Source organism: Magallana gigas, chromosome 4 (assembly GCF_963853765.1).
Source record: "Magallana gigas chromosome 4, xbMagGiga1.1, whole genome shotgun sequence".
Lineage (NCBI taxonomy): Eukaryota > Metazoa > Mollusca > Bivalvia > Ostreida > Ostreidae > Magallana > Magallana gigas.
In genome coordinates this window covers 17,326,615-17,350,576 of record NC_088856.1, presented here as the reverse complement: position 1 = coordinate 17,350,576, position 23,962 = coordinate 17,326,615, and the positions used below count along the sequence as shown (strand labels likewise).

The following is a 23,962-nucleotide window of genomic DNA, read 5'->3' as shown; positions in this document are numbered from 1 at the left end:
AAGGTAATAGCTGTGTCTATCAATGACAATCACACATCTGTTCTGTGAAGAAGTTTTATTTAGAATTTTTACCATAAAATTGTAGCATGCATGATTGGGTATGCATTTTTGCATTATAAAATCAACCATATTTTGATAATGAACCTAATTTTAATTATAATTGATTTTACACGCTTTATACAACTTGTAGGTTTACGCGGAATGCAAAAATCATGACGTAATCTTAACACAATGCCCAAATAGAATAGATTCTCATAATCACAAGTATTCGTACACGAACACGTTTAAATATTTAACCTATCAATGTGCATTTTTGCTGCTGGTTAATTCCATTTTATTTTAAGAACACTTGTTTATTTTATCTAGCAACATAATGTTATCAGAGAACCATAAGATATGCAGTCTTGTGTTGTTCTAAAAAAAAAAAAAACCTTAATAAAAAATAACTCCTATTGAGCCTGCATCTGATACTGTAAAATTTAAAATTTTAAGCTATTTAATAAATGATTGAAAGCAAAGTATCATATCAACATTAAGTTTATTAATAAAACTTCTTAGGTTGCTGTAGATTTTTAAATGCATTTAACAAAAAATATATAGTTTTCGAATGCATTATCTAAACATTGAACAGATGCTTCAAAAATTGGTGGTCCGAAGTTGATAAAGTAATTGAAGGCTACATGTTAAGGTAATATTAATATTTTTGAAAGATTCAAAGTGAAGCTGAAATAAGCAACTTCAATGATAACAAACGAACGAATGTTTACCTTGACCAGAGTTCTTGTCCAGGGTTTCCGTTCAGTTTTGTTGAAGAAATTGACAGAGGTCGTCAAAGGGACTGATATACTGCAATGAAGAATATGTAACATTTTTGCTACCGGTAAATGTGATAGATATAATCTTAACATTAGTCTCTAGTTGTTAAATAACAACAAAAAACCCGCATTGTATTTTATCTAAAATTAAATGACATATATTTAACGGTTACATTCGATTGCTATTTATTATCATTTTTTTTTATTGAACTTTCACATATTCACATACCATAGCATAAACATTTATATAAATATATGTTGCAATGCATACATATACATTAAATTTTTAGAATTTGTTTGGTAGATATAATCAGTATTTTGATATAAAGTATATATGTACATATATGTATTACTTCTCAGAATAGTAACGATATAATTTGAACAAGTTGTGGTATAAATATATATGTGAAAAATGGTTTTCTTTTTAGAAAAAAAAAGGAAAAGGAAAAATTCAAAGATACAGAGCAAAAAAAACAAACAAAAAACCAAAAAATAATAAGAAACAGGGACATTAAGGAGAGAATAAAGATGGTGATGAATGTTTCAAACGTTGAAATATATCTTTCCAATAAATATCAAACAAATGATAATTACAGTTTTTCAGAAGCAAAAGTTTTTCAATAAACAGTCTTCTGGTTATAGATTTCTTAATGTTTTCTACATTTAGCCTTGATGTTTTCATTTTAGTTTGCAGAATACATTGTTTTGTGAAAAGAATGATTAAATTTTCCAACCTATGAATATCTCTATTATCAAATTTTCCAAAAAGGATTGAATATTTGTCAAAATTTGTTGGTAAACCAAAGATATCTGTCATCCATTTCTCCAAATCAATCCATATTTCTTTCACTAAATAACAGTAAACAAAAATATGTTCTATAGTCTCAGGGGTCTGTTGACAAAAGTAACACAGTGGAGAATTTACTATCCCTACTCTACTCTATGTAAATGATAATTGATTGGCAAGATCCTATGTAAAAGTTGGTTTTGAAGCCACAGTAATTTTGAATCCTTTCTACATCCATTTTTTTCTGATTTTGGATAAGTTCTTTTCTTTGATATCAAGAGATTGTACATGTCACTACAACCCTTCTTAGATCTACAAAATATTTCTTCTGTATTTGGGTAACCAAGATTACAAGTCTTAGTTAACGGTATATTTAATACTTTCACATAATTTTGTATTGCTTGTGTTAAACCGAGATATTGAACAAAATTTGTTTTTAAGTTGAATCTCTTTTTCAACTGATTATAACTAAAAATCTGATTGTCATATTCATACATATCCCCTATATATATAAAACCTAAATTAAATAAATCCTTAAAGAAAACTGATTTATTGTCGATTTTAATATCTGGATTATACCATATGTGTTCATTAAACAGTCTATCACAATTTCCTTTTTGCACATCAATAATTGTTCTCCAACATTGCAATACATCTTTCCAAAATCTATTGTTTGAATTTTTCATAATCATATTATTTAAATCAATACCATTTCATCAATGTTTGCATATTATGTCCAAAATTAGCTTTAAACAAGTTTGTCCATTTTAAATTTGAAAATATAAGCCTTCTAATCCAACTTGATTTAAGTGCTATCATAAAGTTTTCAAAATCTATCTTTTTTAATCCGGCATTCTCATATCCTTGAATAAGAGTGCTTCTCTTAGTTTTGTCTGGCTTTTTATTCCAAATAAATTTGAAAAGTTTTCTTTCAAAACTTCAAATAAATTCTAATGTTGGGTTTGGTAGTGTTAGAATTAAATGATTAATTTTTGGGACTATAAGTGTTTTAATAACTGTTATTTTGCCTATCGGTGTAAGATTTCTAGAATTCCATCTGGTTAAGAGTTTATCAATCTTTTCCATTACTGATATATAATTTATATCTATCACCTATTCCAGATTTACTGAAAAACTTATACCCAAAAGATTAAACCTTGTGTCAAATTCAGTAAATTTCCATCTAGAGTGATGATAAACTTCTTTTGAGAATTGTTTACTTCCTATCCATATTATTTTTGTTTTACTAAAGTTTATCTTTAGTCCAGACACATTTGCATATAAGTCTAGTGTTTGGAGAATTCCATCAAGAGATTTTGGAGAGCCGTCTGTGATTAATTAAGTGCCATCTGCATACTGCGATATTTTATATTCTTCCCCATCTATATTTATGCCCTTTATATTTTTATTATTTCGGATTAAGATACCAAGAATTTCAGCACAAAGTATAAATAAATATGGAGAAATGGGATCCCCTTGTCTACATCCTCTCTCTGGTTGGAAATATTCAGATATTATGCCATTTTGTATAATGCATGAAGTTATATTGTTGTAGAATACTTCTATCCATTTTTTTATTGATTTACCAAAATAAAAATACTCTAAAATTTCAAAAATAAATTTCCAAGACACTGAATCAAATGCTTTTTCAAAATCAATAAGCATAATTAGACCTGGTATTTGTTTACGTTCAGTGTAGTTCATGATATCATATACAAGTCTGACATTTTCCCCTTTAAACCTACCCTTAACAAAGCCTGTTTGATCATTACTAATTAATTTATCTAAAAAAAAATTAATTCTTTCTGCTATACAGCCTGTCGCTATTTTATATACAACTGTTTATAAAGTTATTGGACGCCAATTTTTCAAAAACTGATTTGGTTTATCTTGTTTTGGGATACAAGTAATTATTCCTAATTTATTGGTAGAAGACAATTCACCTATTTCATAAGATTTATTAATTGCTCTAATAACAAAGTATTTCAAATCAGGCCAAAAAAAATTAAAAAATTCAGCTGTAAAACCATCGGCACCAGGGCTTTTATCATTTTTCATATTTTTCAAAAAATTCAGGGCTTCATGTTCCCTTATAGGTCCTTCTATACTTTCTTTTTCTTCCTCTGTAAGTTTTCTTGTGTCCAAATTATTTAGTTTCAAACATATATTTTCATTTTCTATTTGTCTTTTCTTCTTATACAAGTTCTCATAAAACATTTTTGTTTCATTTAAGATATCATCTTGATTGTATATAATTTGGCCATTTTCTCTTTCTAGTTTAGTTATTTGTTTACTAATAAAGTTTTGTGATTCTAAATTACAAAAATAATTTGATGGTTTTTCTCCCTCTTCTATCCATTTAACTCTTGACCTTATGTAATTTCCTCTAAGTTTGTGGTTTCTAATATTTATGAATTCAGTTTGTTTTTCCTCAATTAGTTTTATTGATTCATTGTCAGTATTTTGTTCTAATATATAATATAATTTCATTCTCTAACTTTTTTTCAGTTTCATTTTGGAGTTTGTTTTTAAATGTTGCATATGATATTGTTTTTCCTCTTATTTCCATTATTAAAGTGTCAAAAAATATGTGGTCTGTTATTCTGAAACAGATATCTGCATTACTTATACTTTTAATATTTTCAATATCATAAACTAAAGCTGCGTATTGCTTTTTAATAGCAGTTATTTTCTGTTTAATTAATTGTACATATTCAATATCTGTTAGCAAAGAGTTATTAAATTTCCAAAAACCTCTTCCCCTTTTAAGTTCAGAGAGTCTGCAATAAAAAACAACTGGGGAGTGATCTGATCTATAACTATTTTCAAATTTAATGTTATGGATAAAGGGTGATAAGGGACTGGAAGTCAAAAAGTAGTCTAACCTTGCCTGTTTTACAGGATTTTTTTACGCCAAGTATACCTTCTAAGTTCTGGGTGAGAAATACGAAAAATATCTTCCAAATCTAAGATATCAATTTTCTTAGTAATTTCGCGTTGGTTTTTGGGGTTGTTTAGTTTTTTGTAATTCATGGTATCTAGTTCTTGGTTCAAAACAATATTAAAGTCTCCTGCTAGTATTATATGCTGATTAATGTACAACTTTTCAATTTCATTTCTTAAGTTAATATAAAAATCAGGTTGATCTGTGTTTGGTCCATATACATTTGCTAAAAGGAAATCTTTGTTTTCAATCTCAACTTAAACAATTAAAAAATTACCATTTGCATCACAGGTGGGTTTTTTTAACCTTAAAATCAAAATCATTTTAAAATGATATTGCTACTCCAGGCGAATTTGATCTGAAAGAACCAAAATATATCTTACCACCCCAAAAAATTTGTATGTTTTGTTCCTCATTACAAGTAAAGTGTGTATCCTGAAGAAAGTAGATATTATGATTCTTATCCTTAAGGTAATTTAGCACATCACTCCTTTTTTTGTATTTGCCAAGGCTTTGACAATTGACAGTCAATATTTTCAAGAAATCATAGCTTGTCTTATCCATTATCAAACTTGAGAAACAGGGTATTCATCACCAAAGAAAAAAAAGATTGAGGTATAGAAAAAAGTAAAAAATAGTCATTAACTGCTCTAGCGAAAGTCATTGACATTTGAACAGTAAAATATGGAAGAAACGTTGTAGGTAAAATGCGGTTGAATCAAGTGTAGAATTTGAATTATTTTCCATTACAAATAAGCTTTAGAAAATGGTTTCCTTCATATAACGATTGCTATTTATGATTTAAGCGTGTATGCATGCATAACGAATCGCGACTTTAAAATAAAAACGATTAAAAAAAGAAAGTGACCAGAGCCTTTTTATAAATTTAATCTTCATTTTTTTGAATAATCAGATTAAAATTGCTTTTTGAATTTCAGTACATGCACTTAAATGCGGACATAAAAGAAATATATAAGATTAAACAGGACAAAACCCGATGTATTTCCCGAAAATCCGTATTCCAAGTCCGTTTTAATTTTTTTCAATTATGCTCGTGAATTTTATCAATTAGAAAACATTCGTCTACACGAATTATTCCGACAAACATATTGAAGATAACATTTCAATAGGGCCGAGTACCTAGTACTTTGTAAATGTTCAACTGTACTCAAGATAACACTGGAACTAAAAGATATGATTCATTTTAACAATGCATAAATGTATTAAACATTTAGAATCTTAAATGCCCCATTCAAAATCTATCCCGAAAAAATCAGTTCTGAATAAAATAACAAAAAATGACAAACTTCAAGTCTTGATATATCATTAACTATTTCCTCGAAAGACTTCGGAAACATAGCATAACCACTTTACATTTTTAATGAATTGATCAATTTGATTTCCTCAACGCTATTTCTAATTATAAATTATAATCATTTCCCTATTTATCTAGGTATAACACAATCAGACTGCATATGTATCGACACACTTTAAATTAAAATATGTACTCAACATATGTTTTTCAATTTACGACTGCAATCCCATTGCTGTTCACAATTTACAATAATTACTACAACAAAAGGTATGTTTATTCATGTTTGCATTTCATTATAATTTATTTTAATTATTTCTTCATCTTTGCTTTTTAAGAAATAATGTACTAATTCAGATAATAATATCACTGAGAATGGATTTCAGGGTTCTTGCGGACAGTACTTCACTATGTTTGACCAATCATTACAAAGACGGTGGCGAATGCAAAGGTATTGTACATTCTCTATTTAGAAGTGACAGGTAGTAGATCAGACAGCATGTAAACTTTTATCCTCGTGAAGCTAAGTAACCATCAACAGACCAACTAATGAAACATGATAATCTTCTTAAAGAAATGACTCGGTAAAGTTTTTGGGTTTTTTGTCATCTATTAGATATTAATTTATTATTTATGAATGACAAACTCAAAAAGTTACACACAGACTCATAAAACTATTGTATTTTTTTTTATTTTGATGAGAGCATCCCCATTCTCTTCATACATACGCTTTGTTTAGACCATTTTTAGGTCTTTTGTTAGCATTCTTCGTTATGTGGTGATTAATGTTAAGAGGAAAAGCCGACATGACTGTTTAACTTTAGGTTGATGGTTGTGAAATTCATACAATTGATTACATTCACAGGATGAATGACCATCTTTAAGTCCTCCTTAAAGATAGCTTAAAGGTGTTTAAAGGTAGCTTAAAGACGATCTTTAAGCCACCTTTAAGCTACCTTTAAGCTATATGTATTGCTTAAAGGTGGCTTAAAGAAAGCATAAAGATGGCTTAAAGGCAGCTTAAAGACTATCTTTAAGCCACCTTTAAGCCACCTTTAAGGACAACTTATAGGTCCTTAATGTCCAAACTTCTTTAAGCCACCTTTAAGCCACCTTTAAGCTACCTTTAAGCCACCTTTAAGCCATTAAAAAAATTTAATTCAATATTGTGCTTAATTTCCAACAAAATGTATTAACTTTATGAAAGAAAAGGTATTAAAACGGTTTTTGTTCTAGAAAGAAAAATGAAAAAAAAAAACATTAAAAAAAAACCGGCCACGGCGAGAATTGAACCCGGGACCCTTAGTTTACTAGCATTACCACACATCCTCTGCGCCACGGCAACTTACACATGTATGAGCGTTTTTATATCCTATATATCAGTGGATATTGAATCACTGTATTGAATGTGTTTACTTGAAAAGATTTTGACAAACCATTCAGTTTGTAACAATCAATTATATCTAATTTATAAATTACATGCATGCATTTATTTAGAATGAAATACGGAACTTGGTCTTCAGTGAACAAAAATATATTATACCTAAATGGAAACCGTTAGGTTCATTATAGTAGGCTTTCTTACATGTAGTTAATAAATTTAAACCGAGTAGATATACGTTCATCTTATTTATAGCTATAAAAATGTAAGAAAGAAAATGAAATCATTTCTTTTATTAAATGCATTGATACTATTAGGGTATTTGTTCAATTTCCCGCAATTTCCCGGTTTTCATGATCGCGGCGCCGTTCCAATATGTTTAAATATTTACATGTAATTGTATATACATGATTTATAAACTATCAATTCTATAACAAACAAAATTACCAATTACCGGTGACGTATTTACTGCATGTGGCAATTGCAAATGACTTGTACATACAATTGTATGATGTGCCAGGCCGGGTATATTTGACATATTTACCCTTATACATATATTTAAATAATCAACCCCTATTTATGATCACCGGTACATTAATTAATTAGCCTCAAGATTTTACTCTTACATACATGTATCGTTAATTTGTAGACGTAACATCTTTGAAACCCAGAGCTAGGAAATAATACTTTGAAAATAAATTACAAATGTAAATTAACTTTTATTCATTAGACTTATCGTATACTCGTACATACTAAGATTCAACGCCTTTAGAAACCCTGACGTGCACCTGGGCACACGACACAACTGTTGTGTATATCTTGTATATTCTGTGTTAGTTCCAGGGGTTTTCTTAAGTTTGACAAGCAATAGACTTTAATTAGATATACACAAACATGCACCTGGGCACACGACACAACTGTTGTGTATATCTTGTATATTCTGTGTTAGTTCCAGGGGTTTTCTTAAGTTGGACAAACAATAGACTCTAATTAGATATACACAAACGAACAAAACTATGTCTAGACAAACAAAGCAGTAATATCCTGCCCGATATAACAAAGGCAGTTGAGAGTCTTTTCATCTTTAACATGTATCTAGCAGATCTAGAGTTAGAAATAATGAAAATTGAAAAAAAAATACAAACCTTAAACCGATTAACAAATTAAATCATGCATTTTTGGTTCATTATCTTTATTTTGTTTAATAACCGGATGAACTGAGAGAGAGAGAGAGAGAGAGAGAGAGAGAGAGAGAGAGAGAGAGAGATTTTTCACCGATTAATTTATAATAGGAAACAAACATACTTTAATTAGTTTTATGCACATATTAAGATACAGAGACTGCGCTCATCCCTACAATAATTTTGAAACCCCCAAAAAATTATAAAGAATTTTATAACGGCAATCTGTGTCCATCGAGGCGGTGCTAATGACAGCAATCTGTGTCTAATGGAGCGACGATTAAAACCGCCTGGAACACCCCCCCCCCCTTCCTTGGAAATTATATTATCACTCGGATGACCCCCTCCCATCTCTATAAAAGAGCTTTTGCATTTAATATATGTTTTTATTGTTCAGCTTGATCAATATTGACTTAAAGGCCACTTAAAGACAGTGTAAAGGCAGTGTAAAGAGAGTGTAAGTGCCACTTAAAGATGCTTAAAGGTGGCTTAAAGGTGGCTTAAAGAAGTTTGGACATTAAGGACCTATAAGCACTTGCTTAAAGGTGACTTAAAGGCGGCTTAAAGGTTGTATAGCCTTTAAGATCCTTTAAGTCACCTTTACGCCACCTTTAAGGACTTGCTTAAAGATGGTTTTTCGTCCTGTGATTTTCTCACAACTACCACTCTATTGATACCTATATCCAAGTGCAATTCATTTTTATTTATGTTATAATTAGCATATATTTTTATTAATGATACGTTAACTGTCACAAAAATGTCCTTGTTTATTTAACGTGTATGCATTAAAACAAGAACAATTCGTGTACAAGTATCCTTTATGTTACCAAAAAAAAAATATACAAAAATAAAAACGGTATAAAAGGTTTTATTACACGAAAAAATGTTGTGACACAACAGCGTAAGTTTACTGGAAAACTTTCAATAAAAAGAAGGTAAAACATGTGGTTTGTAATTCTCTATTTAAGTAAGTTAGTTAAAAGAATTTTTAAGATTCATTTTGTAGGGATATTTGAGGAGTGGCAAAGACAGGCTACACTTTTGGATAGAATAAAATAGTACCTGAAAAAGGAATTATTAGTTTACCTAATATGCTTTTTATATATTGATTTTAAAATTTTCAGGCCAACTAGTTATTTGGCTTTATGTACATGTGTATTATCAAGGCATAGTGAGTGCTATATCTGGTCACTTAATGTTGTGTCATCATTGACAATGAAATTAAACGCAAGAATTTCTTTGTCAAGAGACGCGCTGATGAACTTTCTTGTTGGACGCCGCTTGGGAAATGCTTTCGAATACCGATTCTGTTCCTTCAGACCACTAATTTAAAACTGAACTCAAATACATACAATATGTTATTATCTCTAAATGCATTTTATATAAAAGGAAATTAAGTATAAAAATCTCGTTACACATTGTTTAATTGAACGTATATTCAAAATAGGTTTAGCTTTTTCCACAGTAATGTAGGCGCGATATCGTCTTTTCTAAAGACGCTATGAAACTTCTTTTTGTGTTTTAAAGTATTTTTAGCGGTTAAACCCGTTCATTTTGCAATTATACGAATGGTATTTTTAGGGTTTCATATAATTTATATTAAAATGATTGAAGAGATAATGTTTCAATTTTCAGAGTGTCCACTTGGTTATTTTGGTGACAACTGCACGAATATATGTCCTTCGTCATACTATGGTCGTGTGTGTGTCCACAAATGCGAATGCTCACCATGCCATCATATCTACGGTTGTGTTTCTACTACCCTTATACGTGTAGCAGGTCAGTCATTCTTAGTACTTATGAAAATGAACAAATTAATGATTTTCTCCCAAAATGTTCAAAGTTTAACTAAAAAATAAAACCTCATTTTTGATTGTGAAATTATTAATGTTTGCAAAAGAAGAGGTTTAGGCAATAAAAATTATCATAGCTTTTAAAAGTGGTATACCGCTTTTCCCTTCAATCCATCAATAAAATGAAAGGATATTTCTCTACGATATCAAGCTTCTTATGTAGTTTTACAGATTTTATACAGTCATTGCAAGCATATCTTTGACAACATACATCAGCATAGCAAAGCATAGAATTGAAATCTCATAGCATGGTATTCAAATCTCATACCATAGCTTTGGAGTCTGAAAATATTGCATACAATCTTAGAGATTTTCATTCGTCATATCATACCAGAGCATAGCATACAATGATTTTAACTCGATTTTAAATGCTTTTATTTAAAAGAGTAGATGTTCACATTGCAGATTATTAGTAAACTTTGGCTTCTGATCATTTTACTTCTAAATGTTTGGAACGCTTCTGTAAATGGGGAGTTTTTGATCAAATCTCAGAGGATAGCATAGCATGGCATATCATTAAGCTCTTCATTTTAATTTCTCATAGCAAAGCATACGAATCTCATAGCATTGCATTGAAATCTTGTAGCATATCATTAAAATCCCATACTACAGTATAGTATAAATTTGTAAAAGATAGTCATGAAATGACTGTATATACAGCAACTTACTCCCTGTTAAACTATATTTGACTTTATTGTTATTATTTAATTGTAACATTAAAATGGAAGTATTCCTATGATTTGTATTGAACGCCTTAATTTAAGTTCATTTTTTATTGTTATATTAACAAGGCAAGCGCTACATTCTATATGCATACTATTGTATACGATTTACAATCAAAAATATATTGAATTATCAATGTAAAAATGTAAATTGAAACATAAAATTCAAAATGTTTCCCTATATTCGTTGCTATGCTCCATTATGTTGGCACGGGACGCCTCCATATTGTGATGTACTATTTACTGAAATAAACAATAAAAGCAATTTCATAAATAACTTCTTTCCCAACATTATCGCCTAACGGCGTAGCTTAGCAGGTAACATGTGCTTCTTCAAATCTGTAAGATTTTAGTTCGAATCAAGCTGAGGATTTTAAATTTTAGCTTTCAAAAAATTTAAAACCTAATTTTTGGTTAAATACTGTATTGTGAAATTTGAAAATTCTAAAATTGTGAAAGTATCTTAATTATACTGTACTTTAATCCACATGTATATCGACATATGTCTCAAACCACCTTTAAATATCAGCTACTATGGTGAAAATGTCATAATTCAGAATAAAATTCTGCATTCTTAACATTTAAGATTACCATATCCTACAGTTCATTTTATCATGCAACAGTCAATAAAGCAATAAAAAGTTTCGTAATGATTTATTTATTTATATATTACAGACACAAAAAATGCTAGCTATTCTTTTGAAACCAAGAATGAAACAACAGGCACAAATCAAATGCCAGGTATAGAATAACGTAAAAAACAAAAATACGTATTTGCGCATATTATTGTGTAGCTTTACAAATGCAGAACTATTTATTATTTTTTTTTGTTACAAATCTTTTTTATTTTTTATTCTGTTTAGAAACTACTATATATGAATATAAAGACGAATATAAACCGAATTCCTCAAACCAAACACCAAGAAATATGAAAATATCTTATACGATTTTAGTTATTTCCGTTGGATCTTTATTATGTGTCATGTTAATATTCGTAATCATTCGAGAACTTTGTCTTTGCTGCCGATTTACTCAACCTGTTGGCAGACGGAAAACTCGGGATGACATTTATGCAAATATTGCTAAAATGTAAAATGAAAGAACCTTTACTGGTTAATTGATCAGAAACATTTAGATATAATTGAATACCAATAATTTGTTCAACACATTATCACTTGCTTCATATTATATAAACAACCATGTGAATAAAAGAGTTTTTATCTATTTCTCTGCAAAATTGTTTAACAAAGAAAAAAACCGCAAAATTCTTTGTATCCTGAGCTACCCATGTTAAAACCACGGGGTTTCAAATAAAATATTGAGCTATTGAAAAACCGAAACTATCATGAAAAAAACACGAATTATTTCTGTCCTGAGGTATACATGGCGGGAAAAAAATGCATGGTGACAATAAAATTACCTATTTACAGACGTTGTGTTATTGGGAGTTGATTTTAATCAACTCTCCTATGCACTTACTCGGGCAAAGCGAAAGTGAAACAGTGTTTGGACCTAGACACAAATCAATACTACTGACAACACTTAAACATTAGTTCTTGAAAATAATCAATAAATGCGATGCTATGTTTTCTGGAGCATAGTTTTTAAAGAAAACTTATTGATCGATACCATGGAAATAGTAAGATTTTAAGTTATACAGTTAAGATATTTTTTAAAGTCGTATGTATTCCTACGCTAGAGTTTAATGTAGTCTCGTTCAACCAGACGCTTGGCTGTCCCCGTTAATATCAGACAAAGCAGAGTCTCTCTTGCTTGTCGGAGATAAACGGAGACAGCCGAGCGTTTGGTTGAACAAGACAAGAGTTCAATCTTGCCTGGATCCATACAATTTCTCAACAATATTTCGATTACTGATACTTCTTGCCATGCAAAATCACATATCGTTGATTTTGAATAAATGATAATCGATAAATCAACTCCCGTCTGTACTTTAGTACTTTGATATAAGACAAGCTGCTGTCCTTTAAAAAAGGACTACAATACGTGGACCATTTGCATGTGTTTCCAGCGAAAACGTGAAAGCCTTAAGATTATCAGAGATTCCACGGACTCTGCTTGTAAGCACTAAATGTGTACGTTGTATTAAGTATGTATACATGTATGTATAGCCTTGACTTTTTATCTCAGAATTTAAAGGGTTCATACTTCTAAAATAATTATCTATGAAGTTTGCATGTATAGTATCAGGCATTCGGTGAATTCTACTACTAGTATTTGCGCACACATTACGATTTGCACAACTTTGTTAACTATGCAGTGACAGCTTTGTGTAGATTAAAAATTTCATATTTTGATACATTTTTCTTGAGATTTAAACTTTTATACAGTGACATAATTATTTAATCATACCTAAATGCTTAAAAGAATTTAATCGGGAAGTACTCAAGCCTCGCCTACTATAAAAGTTAAGTTAAGTTACATGTGTATTCGGAAAACAACGAAACATTGCAAATTGTGTTGTTTGATGCATGTTGTAGTTTCGGCATTACATTAACTTATTTCATAATACTGATAGTTCATATCACATACCAATCATTTCAAAAAATGAATACTTTGTTTCTGTACTGTTTACCGACAACATTACAATTACAGCGCCTTTGAAGGTGTCACTACAGTATTTCATTGAAGGTTCACGATGAGCCTTTATAATAGATCGGACCCTCTAAACTGTCCGGAATTTTTTTTAGCATATCAAATACGATGTAGTATTCATCGTCGTAAACAACAAAATCTTCTACGGGGTGTGAATTTCAAATAAAATTGTTGAGGAATGGCAGTTCTACCTTCATTTTGTCATAAGCAAAATTAAGAGAAGAAACTCCTATTCGATAACGCACTATGGTTTGTCGTGAAAAACCGTGCCAGAGGTCGTTTTTTATTCCGTGTTGCAAATATATTAATGGTGGTTGAAATATATTTTTCTTAATCTTATTTGAAGCACAATTATAATCATTCGAGTATACAATTCATAATCACCATTAAAAACCTTACACATATAGGAAAAGATATTTTTGTGGGTTTATTTGTGGACTTCTATTGCTTGGGATTACATACCGAAATAATTACACTAAAAAGGTACGTTTATCTTAATTAATTTCATATGCATTATGTTATGTTTTATCTGAATTGCATGCTTAAAAGAGTAAGACAAATAACTTGCTGGTGTAATAAAATTATTATGATAACACTATCTTTTGAAATGGATTTTAGGACACTGCAGACAGCACATCACGTTGTTTGACTAATTTTTAGAAGGAGGGAAATCATTGCAATGGATAGCACTATTTTTAAATTTACAACTGTAGAACAAGGAGCACATTCATTTTATCGTGTTAAGAAAATTGATAATCAATTTAAAAGCAGACAATTTCAATGAAATATGCCAAGCTATGTACATTGAAATTACTTTATGATCCGAAAGAAAAGTTACCTTTTTCAAATCTTTGAGACACAACAATGTGAGGATTGTAAATGAGCAAATTCATAAGATCACACATAAACAGCTGTTTATTATTTATCTTTTTTTTTTGTTTCTCCATGTTAAGAGGTATATCCTTATTTTTTGTAATTAAGGAGATAATTCATATGAAGTCCAATACATAATATCGTATATATTGTGTCCAAATAAGATATACACTGTATATTACTTATTTATAAGTTATATATATGATCCCTTTTGAACCTAAATCATGCGTTGCAAGACATAGCTTGTCTACAATAAACATACTTTCGTTATTCATATAAATATTTTTTTTGTTTTTGTTTGTAGTAAAAAGTATTCAATAAAAGTTTCATACGTAGGATATCATTTTAAGAATAATCTTAGGGTACTTTCTTGTTATCTTACTTGCTGATGCCCCATTATTTAATATTAACTTAATTATACAATAACAGATATAACACTTTACCATGCAATATGTAGAATGGCTTGCTGGTTATTACGGTGATAACTACCCAGTAGTATGTCCTCTTCAGTTTGTCCAAAGGTGTGACTGTATGTCTTGTCATCACGTCTACGGCTGTTCTTCACGGAGGGTGTGACCGGTCAGCAGAGGATGTTTACTCCTCCGAGGCACTTAACAACGAATTTTGAACTGTTTTTGTATCATTAATACAATATCTTCCATAAGATTAAACGAATTTTCTATTTAATTTATATTAGTCCTTGATTTGTGGTAGATATTTTCATGCGAATGAGTATTTTTACACCTAAACTAAGATAATACTATATATCAAAAGTTATGTTATCAGCATTTGACGTCATTATATATTTATATGTATAGAGTTACAAGTATTCATGAAAACTTAAACCAAAACTAATTAGGCAACAAGGACAGCGAAAAACAAAAAGCTTTTAATATAAAGAGAGTTTTTTTAGTATAGTTTCCGTGGAATGTTGTTCAAAATTCTGCAAGAATTCGCACTAATTCTGGAAAAAATCATAATTACGATGTACAAAGATGAAGAATCCCAATCAAAGAATAGAATAGCTCAGCATTTGAACCTATTTGTCTACGGATACGCCAATAGCGTGTGCAAGTATGTGTACAGGCTTCTGCTCCAAAATCTAGATTTCATTTAATAAATTGCACGTGTACGCGTGCAAGACAATCAGTAATCGATGTTTTCAACTTGTTCAATTTACTTTTACTTTTTATTATGCATGTATAATTTTATAAAACCTGGTGTACAGCTGCTTTTTGAATATCCTCTCATCAACTTTCAACAACATCTTATTTACGCTTATTCTATATTTAAAGTTTTTAACGCTACAAGTTTAAATACCTTCTTACTCGTATAATTACACGGAATGCATAAACTATGACGTAAAACGCATACAATTAAAGACATTTTTCTAGTTACAAGTACTCGTACACATAAACTCTCAATTGCTGAAAATCTCTGACATGTGCATTTTGTTGCTTGTTCCAGTTTCCTTTATCAATAGCGTGTGCAAATTATTGACTATATTGAGCCACATTATGTTTTATAAAAAATTAAGTGACATAATTATGAATGCTATACCTAGCAAGGTACGGGGCTTTCTACTGATAATTTTGTAGTGTGGTTGTATGCATGGATTGTAAATCCTAAGAGAAATCAGCTTACAATATGTGAACTTACTACCCTGTGTGGTAAGTTCCATTTATCGGAGAAGAATGCACATCTGGTGGCAAGCGAGATAACTCTCCCAACTATAATAATCCTGCTTCACCCAATCCTTGCGCACTTGCGCATGTCAAAAATAGCATCTTCCTCTTTTTCACCAAGACAACACCCACCCTCCCTGCCCCTTAATTCGCTTATATTAGGTGTTTAATGTTAATTTTTTTTTTATATTAGGTTAGGTTGCCCAAGTATTATTGTCATTTTTACTATTAACTAATTGTGTTTGATTTTTGCTGCTGATTTACTTGTATGCTTTCAGCTGAGAATCCAGTTTCATCATCGTCATGGCTTTATCGCTGCGTCGGTCCTTGTGAGTGATACAGAATTGCTATACAAGCCATCGCTGGTTAACTGCTGTCCTCCTTCCAGGGTTACCAGCAATTTATGACTCATTGTCATTGAATTGAACTGTTGGCTGCCAAATGCCAGTTGAGGATCGGCGCCATCCATTGTTTTGACATTTGCATTGTAATCTCTGAATTGCTTGTATATATTGTGTATTCTTTTATCCAATGTGTTTAATTAACTGGGCTTAATTATGTAATAATTTTATTATAGTTATAATAATAAAGCCATGACAGTACAGCTATTCATCTTCTTTGTATTCTTTCAAAATAATTGACTTACTAGCGACGAACTCAATGATGTAAGATTTTCAGATTCTTCGTATCAATGTACAAACATATTTCATTCACAAAATAAGAATTTTTTTTGTTGATGTTCACAATTATGCTGGTTGCCTTAAAAAGATAAAATGTTACGGATCTTAATGAAGATCAAAGAGTCCAGGCCTGAGAATTTTTTCACTTTTTTTTAATAGCATTTGTAGTTTTTTTTTTTGAAAGTATGAAATAGTGATTCCTGAATTTTTAATTAACTCTGATGCTTATTTTGTTCTAAAATCAATACTGAGATTACGTCATCATTGCATCAAATTACAATGTAACTGTTTGATAGTCTTCTGAACATGTATACCCCAAATTGTTTGATTCAGTTTGACAAGTTGTTTTTTGTTAACATTTGAAAAAAATTAAAATATACCAAACAGACATAATCCAACAGTCACTAAAAAGTATATACTCATTCAAACTGTATTATAAATTTTAAAATTTTGAACATAGCTGCCACAGCCGTACAAACAGAAACAAGTGCTGTAGTACCCCCCCCCCCCTTTTCAGTCAAGTAATTTCCCACCAAGTTTTATGACAGATTTATGGTTTTTCATTCCTTTTGGAAATAATGAGCAATATATTAGTACTGAAGCCACTGAAACATATCTGTGCAAGACGTTAAATAAAACAAATATTATCTTAAATGATCATTAATATGTCCAAAACTATAACTGGAAGTTAATCACACTGTGTAAAAAAAGAATTGAACACGAAAGCTACTTGGTCTACCGTAAGCAGGAAAATAAGCTTTGCCATTGAAATTGTCTTTAATTATATGTATACATATAAATTTCTTCAGTTGAAATTGTTAAATATTTAAAGCACACAAATAGAGAATTGCGATCCTGTATATTAAACAAAATGATGTTACAAGTGTTCCTCGGCTTCAACCGGAAAAACATTTTTACAACACTTAGCTACGACACATTATTTAATATGGTGCTCTGCTATATATTCATACGATAACAGTCTATCATTAAAACAGGAAGATAACATATGTTTGGCAAGGCATTTGTTAGTACACGATGTTGTATAATTTGTATAATAGAAGGCAAAGTTTAAAGATCATTTTTTTTAATCATTCAGGGCTTAATTGACCTTTTTTTCGTACAGGGTACTGTTCCCTTTCAATTTAAATTTTTTCGTTGAAAAATTGTTCTTTTTGAAAAAATAGTATAACAAATGTGACTCATTGCAAGTTATCCAAAAAAATGCAGTTTTCTTTGTTTTTATTTGCATATGACATATAATTATATCACTAACGTTTTAATCAAAATAAACCTCACTTAACAATACGCTTAAATATTTTAGTTGGCAAATCAACTGATGTCTCACTCAGCGTAGTTACATACAAATTCATCCTATTGTTTATAACACAATACGACATAGTTATTTTGGGGATTTTTAAATTAGATTTTGGGAATAAACAGTCACAATCTTCAGGTGGGAATAGGCCATTTTACAGGACCCGCTCGCAGGAGATATTATAATTAGAATAATTGGAGGGGATACTTTGATATTACATATCACGTACCATTTCATAACCATGTTGTAAATATACATATGTGTTTAAAATATGAAGACCAATCATAGTAAATAATGTGATGTAATGTTAAAGATCTACATTAATACAACATTGACATTCATCCAAAATGGTCTGATTTCATATATATTCATTTTATTTATGTCGTAGTAAAAGCGAAAATGTCATGCACCACTGAAATAATTTTAATGTAAAGGTACCCGTTAATGTGATAATATAGTGCTTATCAAATTTAAATAATATGCTTTAGCGAGTAACGAAAATGAGTTTGCACACATCATTTAAAAATAATGATTCAATACATTCATTACAGTTTTACCTTTCTGTTTAATTTGTAAATGTGATTTCATCTCTAAATCCCTTATATTTGGGGGTAAATTGAATAAAATGGAAGAACCACTACAAAGGCTGTCGTTTTCTACACACTTTACGTACAAAGTATATGTGCAATGTAAATAGATTAACTTTTGATATGTTTTATTGTGCGACCGTTTCGGCGAGCGCAGCTTCTGATTAAATATGTATACACGTATCATTGAATAAATAAATAATAAGTAATAAGTAAATAACAAATGGATAAATAAAAATAAAAAGTAAATGAATTTGAATACAAATTAAATACAATACATCTTCTTCTCATTATTCATAATTTTTACGCTACAGTTTATAAGCAATAATATAGGTTTTTATTGATATACGATTTTAATAGTACTGTAGAACTAGTTTAATCTAGGATACAATGTCAATAATAAAATCTACTAGACTAAGTATACTGTTTTATTTACCTTAAAAGCATGACTTTCTTGAAATAACACATTTTATCTGGTTCTCAAAAGTTTTACTTTGATTCTCGAGTGAACTTGAAATCGCCATTTCCAATGCTTAGAATTGCATGGTGGGTCGAAATTTATTGATGCCGAAAAATCCTGACGGATGAAGCTGCAATGACGTCACTCGATTGTATTTGAAAGTGTACCGAGGTTAAAGAGTTGGGTGTTGCATATCCGTGTACGTTGTGTCAGCAGTACAATGTACATGTAGAGTCATTTGTTATTTTTATCTTGCTTGTTTTTGTGAGGACCTAAAATGGGAAACCATATTTTCAGGGATCTGCTGGTCCGATAAAAACATGGCATACATGTAACTGGTCCGAATAACTGACGCCAAAAATCCGTTGAATGAATGTGCAGATGGTCCGAATTTTCTATTCGCCTCTATATGCTATTTATATATGTAATATTTCCTTATTTTTATATGTGTAAATATGTTTATAATGTTAAATATGCATTAGTACATATTTGAAGAAATCATGTACTCAAAATCTGCTTGTGGATTTACAGTTGCAATTACATTGCTGATGACATTCCACTTAAATTATTTCATAAAAAGGTATGTCTTATATGTGTTTCATTTGCACTTTGTCATAGTTTACATATATATGGAATGTTTTTGTTCCGTTTTACAAGGAATCGGCATGCTAAGTTAGATATAAATGTTGGTATTTTTAAATGAAATGAACAGCTTAATGAAATAGGGGTTTTGTACTTAATTGTACATTTAAATGGGCTCGTATTTGACCTTAACATATTTTAAAGTAAAAAAGTAACGTCAACATCTTAATTGAATTTGTAATGTGTTGTTCTATAGCACCTGCATTTGTTAAGGTACAAAAAAAATTGATACACACATGGTGTATGTCATAGCATTTTGGCTTTGGTGTTTCACTTGAATTTTACATGTAATAATTTTTTAAGAAATAAAACAAAAACAATTTGTCAACCTTTTTTGGTCAAAATACTATCCCTAAACAATATGTATTGTTGAGGTCTGCCCATTTATTACAAATTGTTTTTCCAGATCAATTTTACATGTAAGTTTGTCTTGGCCTTTAAATAGGTGTTCTATACATGTAGATAGATTGGTATTGTCTATTTTCTTATTTTCTTTTATGTGTGTATGTGTGTGTGAAAGAGAGAGAGAAAGAAAGAGAGGTAGAGAGAGAAAGAGTGTGTGTGTGTGTGTGTGTGTGTGTGTGTGTGTGTGTGTGTGTGTGTGTGTGAGTGTGTGTGTGTGTGTGTGTGTGTGTGTGTGTGTGTTAAGAACCGTTCAAACTAAATTTACAGTTTGTCATGGTTTTCAGAGCTCTTGCAGGGGAACATCAGAAATGTTCGATCAATTACTACCACAATGGAGATGTTTGCACAGGTATTGTACTTTTTAGGTTATAGAAGACAAAAAAGATCAACATGCACGTTCAAATATATATATTATTTAATAGCTAATCGTGACCGCACATTCACATTTACAACACCATTACAAAACTGTTATAATAGAATGCAATTCAAAATCATTTGGTTACATGTACATTTAAAGAATATTTTCTTTATAAACACATTTATTCTCTTATTAAATGTATACCTTAACGTTGAATGTGATAAATCATGAGCTGACGTTATTCAACGACGAGTACACGTTATATAATTGTAATATTTTGTGAGCTATTTCTAGCCTTATCAAAAAACATGCATGTGTTATGTAATTGATTTACAAAGAATAAAAACTATGTAATTTTTAAGAATAACGCAGATGAGTTTTTGATAAGATTTCATTACACATGACCTTGTAACTGATGATGCATTTTTTAATCCGATTTCCAGTAATGTTACTAGAGTGTTTAAGTATCACTCATCTTTTCTAAATAAAGAAAATATAAGGCGTAATAACTTGTATTAAAGAGCGTTGGTGTAAAACGTTAGGCAACATAACGCAAAAAAGGGATAAAAGCCATAACGGTTATAAAATGAGTGTTTTATCCGTACAATAGGTGATATTATAATAAAAACAAGTTAATATCGTCTTTTCAAAATAAGTGAATAAAATAATAAAGGAAAAGGAAACGGTTTAATCAAACGGGAAACAGGAATACTTGTATATTACAATGAATGTCAAAAATTGAACACAAAAATGTATGAACTTATAATCAAGCTGTCAATAAAACATTTTAACATTATTCATACGACGAACATATAAACCTCACGTCATTAAAAAATAAATTTAGACTGGAAATAAGTTTAAACGGAAATGTATCTAGAATGTTCTCAGTTGCATGTATTATCAGGGCGATCTAGGTTGTGATTTAAATATAAACGAAGAGAGTGCATGAAGACCAACTAATGTATTGCATTAAATATACTTTGTGAAAACTTTATTGTGTACAGTTCTAAAAGTTATAAAGATCAATGTACCTTTGAAAATAAAATATTACATTTATACACTATTTGGTAAAACGCATTGTAATTTGCAATGTAACACTCTGTAAAAGGTTTTAACCATCTTTTAAGTTTTCTTAAAAGGCATAATAACGTCGTTAGAAAGTGTACACTGTATATATTTTTCTTTGTGTTTTAATACCTAAAAAAACGCTGTGTTATTTATGATGCCTTTTACAAAACGTTATTACTTATGTTTTAAAATTTAAAACACAATTTGGAAAAGCAATATTACCCGCAAGCCCTATACCAATTGCCTTTTTAGAGTTGTAAAGCTCTTTTAAATATGCTACACATTGGGTTTTTTTAAGTAACAACAAATTTATAACAATTTTAGGCCTTTGAGCCTTTGTATAATTCAGATTTAAAAATATGTTGCTATGTCAAGAATGTCCGGCCGGGTATTATGGTGTCAACTGTACAAAGATATGTCCTCCATTATATTACGGCATTATGTGTCTCCAGAAGTGTGAGTGTTCAACATGTCACCATGTCCACGGCTGTATTTCTACTACTCGGATACCAATTGAGATACTAGGTAGGCCTATTCTAAGTTAACTGTTGCATATCAAGGCTGTTTATTATTTTCTTTTATAACTAAAAATTGGTATTTTTTTTCAATCAGAGCATAAACATTTTAAAAATTAATGCCTTAACATTCAAAATAAATTTGACACACGTAGACCAAAACAAATATAATGTTTAATATATAATATAACAGCCTTTATGAAACTGTGGACTTGATAGCTAATACAGCATCAATATACACGTGGGCTGTGTACATCATGGAGATAATCATTTCATCTAGCAGTTTATATTCATCAATTATTGATTCTTTAATTTGATACCAAATGTCAGCCTTATCGTCATTAAAAGGGCTGTATTATAATCCGGTAATAATTTAAAACATATGTTTTTCACGATGTTTTGATTTTTCTGTTTTCTAATATTACCGGACCTACATTGGTAGAACTACATGTACCGCACTACTAATTAAAGTAAACAATTTTAGTAAATAACTTTATATATTATAGGAACAACGAGCCATGAATTTGTAACCAAAGATGAAATAAAGGACACAACAAAAACACAAGGTACAAATTAACATAAATATTTTTTTTCTAAGCCGTTCCTACACCAGAAGAACCATTTCCTATCATATGAAGTAAACGATAATCATACCTTAAGAGTTTTTTCTACTTTATTCCACAGAATTAACCTCTAAAAATGAAAACAGAGATAAAATACAATGCACAAACAAAACATCAGACTCAAAAACCAATTTTGATTGGAAGGTAGTTGTTTTTGTTGTTGGATCTGTATTCAGTTATATATTAATACTCGCAATTTTACGAGAAATATGTCTATGCTTACGATTTCCTCGGCCTACTGGCCTACGGACTACCTTTATTGGTGACGTTTATACGGATATTGCTGAAATGGAAAATAGAAGAACAGACTGAACTGAAACTATCTTATTGCTTATGTGCCTCAAAGCAATTTGAAACTTTTGTTTTGATAATTAAGAGTTTTTAGATGATTGATTTATTATTTAGTTGAATGCAGAAAAGGTTTTGGAGTAAAGTACTTGTAGTTCTTTATTAAGAACGTGTGTTCACTTTTTTATCAGCCACAAGATGGCGGTCGGTTATATAGTTTGAAAGTATAAAGAAGATGTGGATTTCTGTGAAGCTTTAATGATGTCAAGTTTAACCTGACGCTTTGTTTATGCAATGCAGCTTTGCTCAAAGAGTAGGTTGTTAAACGAGATGAATATGAAATTTGTTAAAGTTCAAATTTATTTGTGAAATAATTAAGTTTATGTTTCTTTTCATTTTAATCATTAAAAAAACGAAAAAAAAACTTGCATTGCTTATATGTGCATGAGAACTGCAACATGCGATCTTTTGTTTTTATTTTGAATAATGTTTGTTTAGAAAAACACTGATTTGCAGCCGTTATTTCTACGCTTTTGTCCTTTTTCCATTTTCCAATTTAGGTAAGATCATAATTTTTTTTTGTATATTCTATCTCGAAAATCCATAAAACGAAATACAAATTCAAGGCAGAGCAACACGGACGGACATCTATAAAGATAGACGTAGGATCAGGTGCCACGGAGGAGTGAGCATCCTCTGCTGACCGGTCACAACCGCTGTGTGCTCGAGCTCCTTGTTGTAATTGGAGAAAAGAAACCGGTGATTAATTATAAGTAAGGAAAACGTCAGTCAGCAAGCGACCCAGTGGAAAATAGTATTTGCTAACAAGGCTGTTGTATCGACCTTAGAACTTAC

General features: G+C 30.3%; 2 long non-coding RNA genes across 2 annotated transcripts; both read left to right on the top strand.

Annotated features, from left to right (window-relative positions):
• Window positions 1-6,242: 6,242 nt before the first annotated feature.
• Window positions 6,243-12,552, top strand: LOC136275128 (uncharacterized). The gene is made up of 4 exons (XR_010713639.1): window positions 6,243-6,309; window positions 10,056-10,199; window positions 11,671-11,736; window positions 11,859-12,552. It is a non-coding gene; the product is annotated as an uncharacterized lncRNA (long non-coding RNA).
• Window positions 12,553-20,498: 7,946 nt separating this feature from the next.
• Window positions 20,499-23,332, top strand: LOC117682019 (uncharacterized). Its single transcript, XR_010712697.1, has 3 exons — window positions 20,499-20,604; window positions 22,057-22,206; window positions 22,703-23,332. It is a non-coding gene; the product is annotated as an uncharacterized lncRNA (long non-coding RNA).
• The last annotated feature ends 630 nt before the right edge of the window (window positions 23,333-23,962 follow it).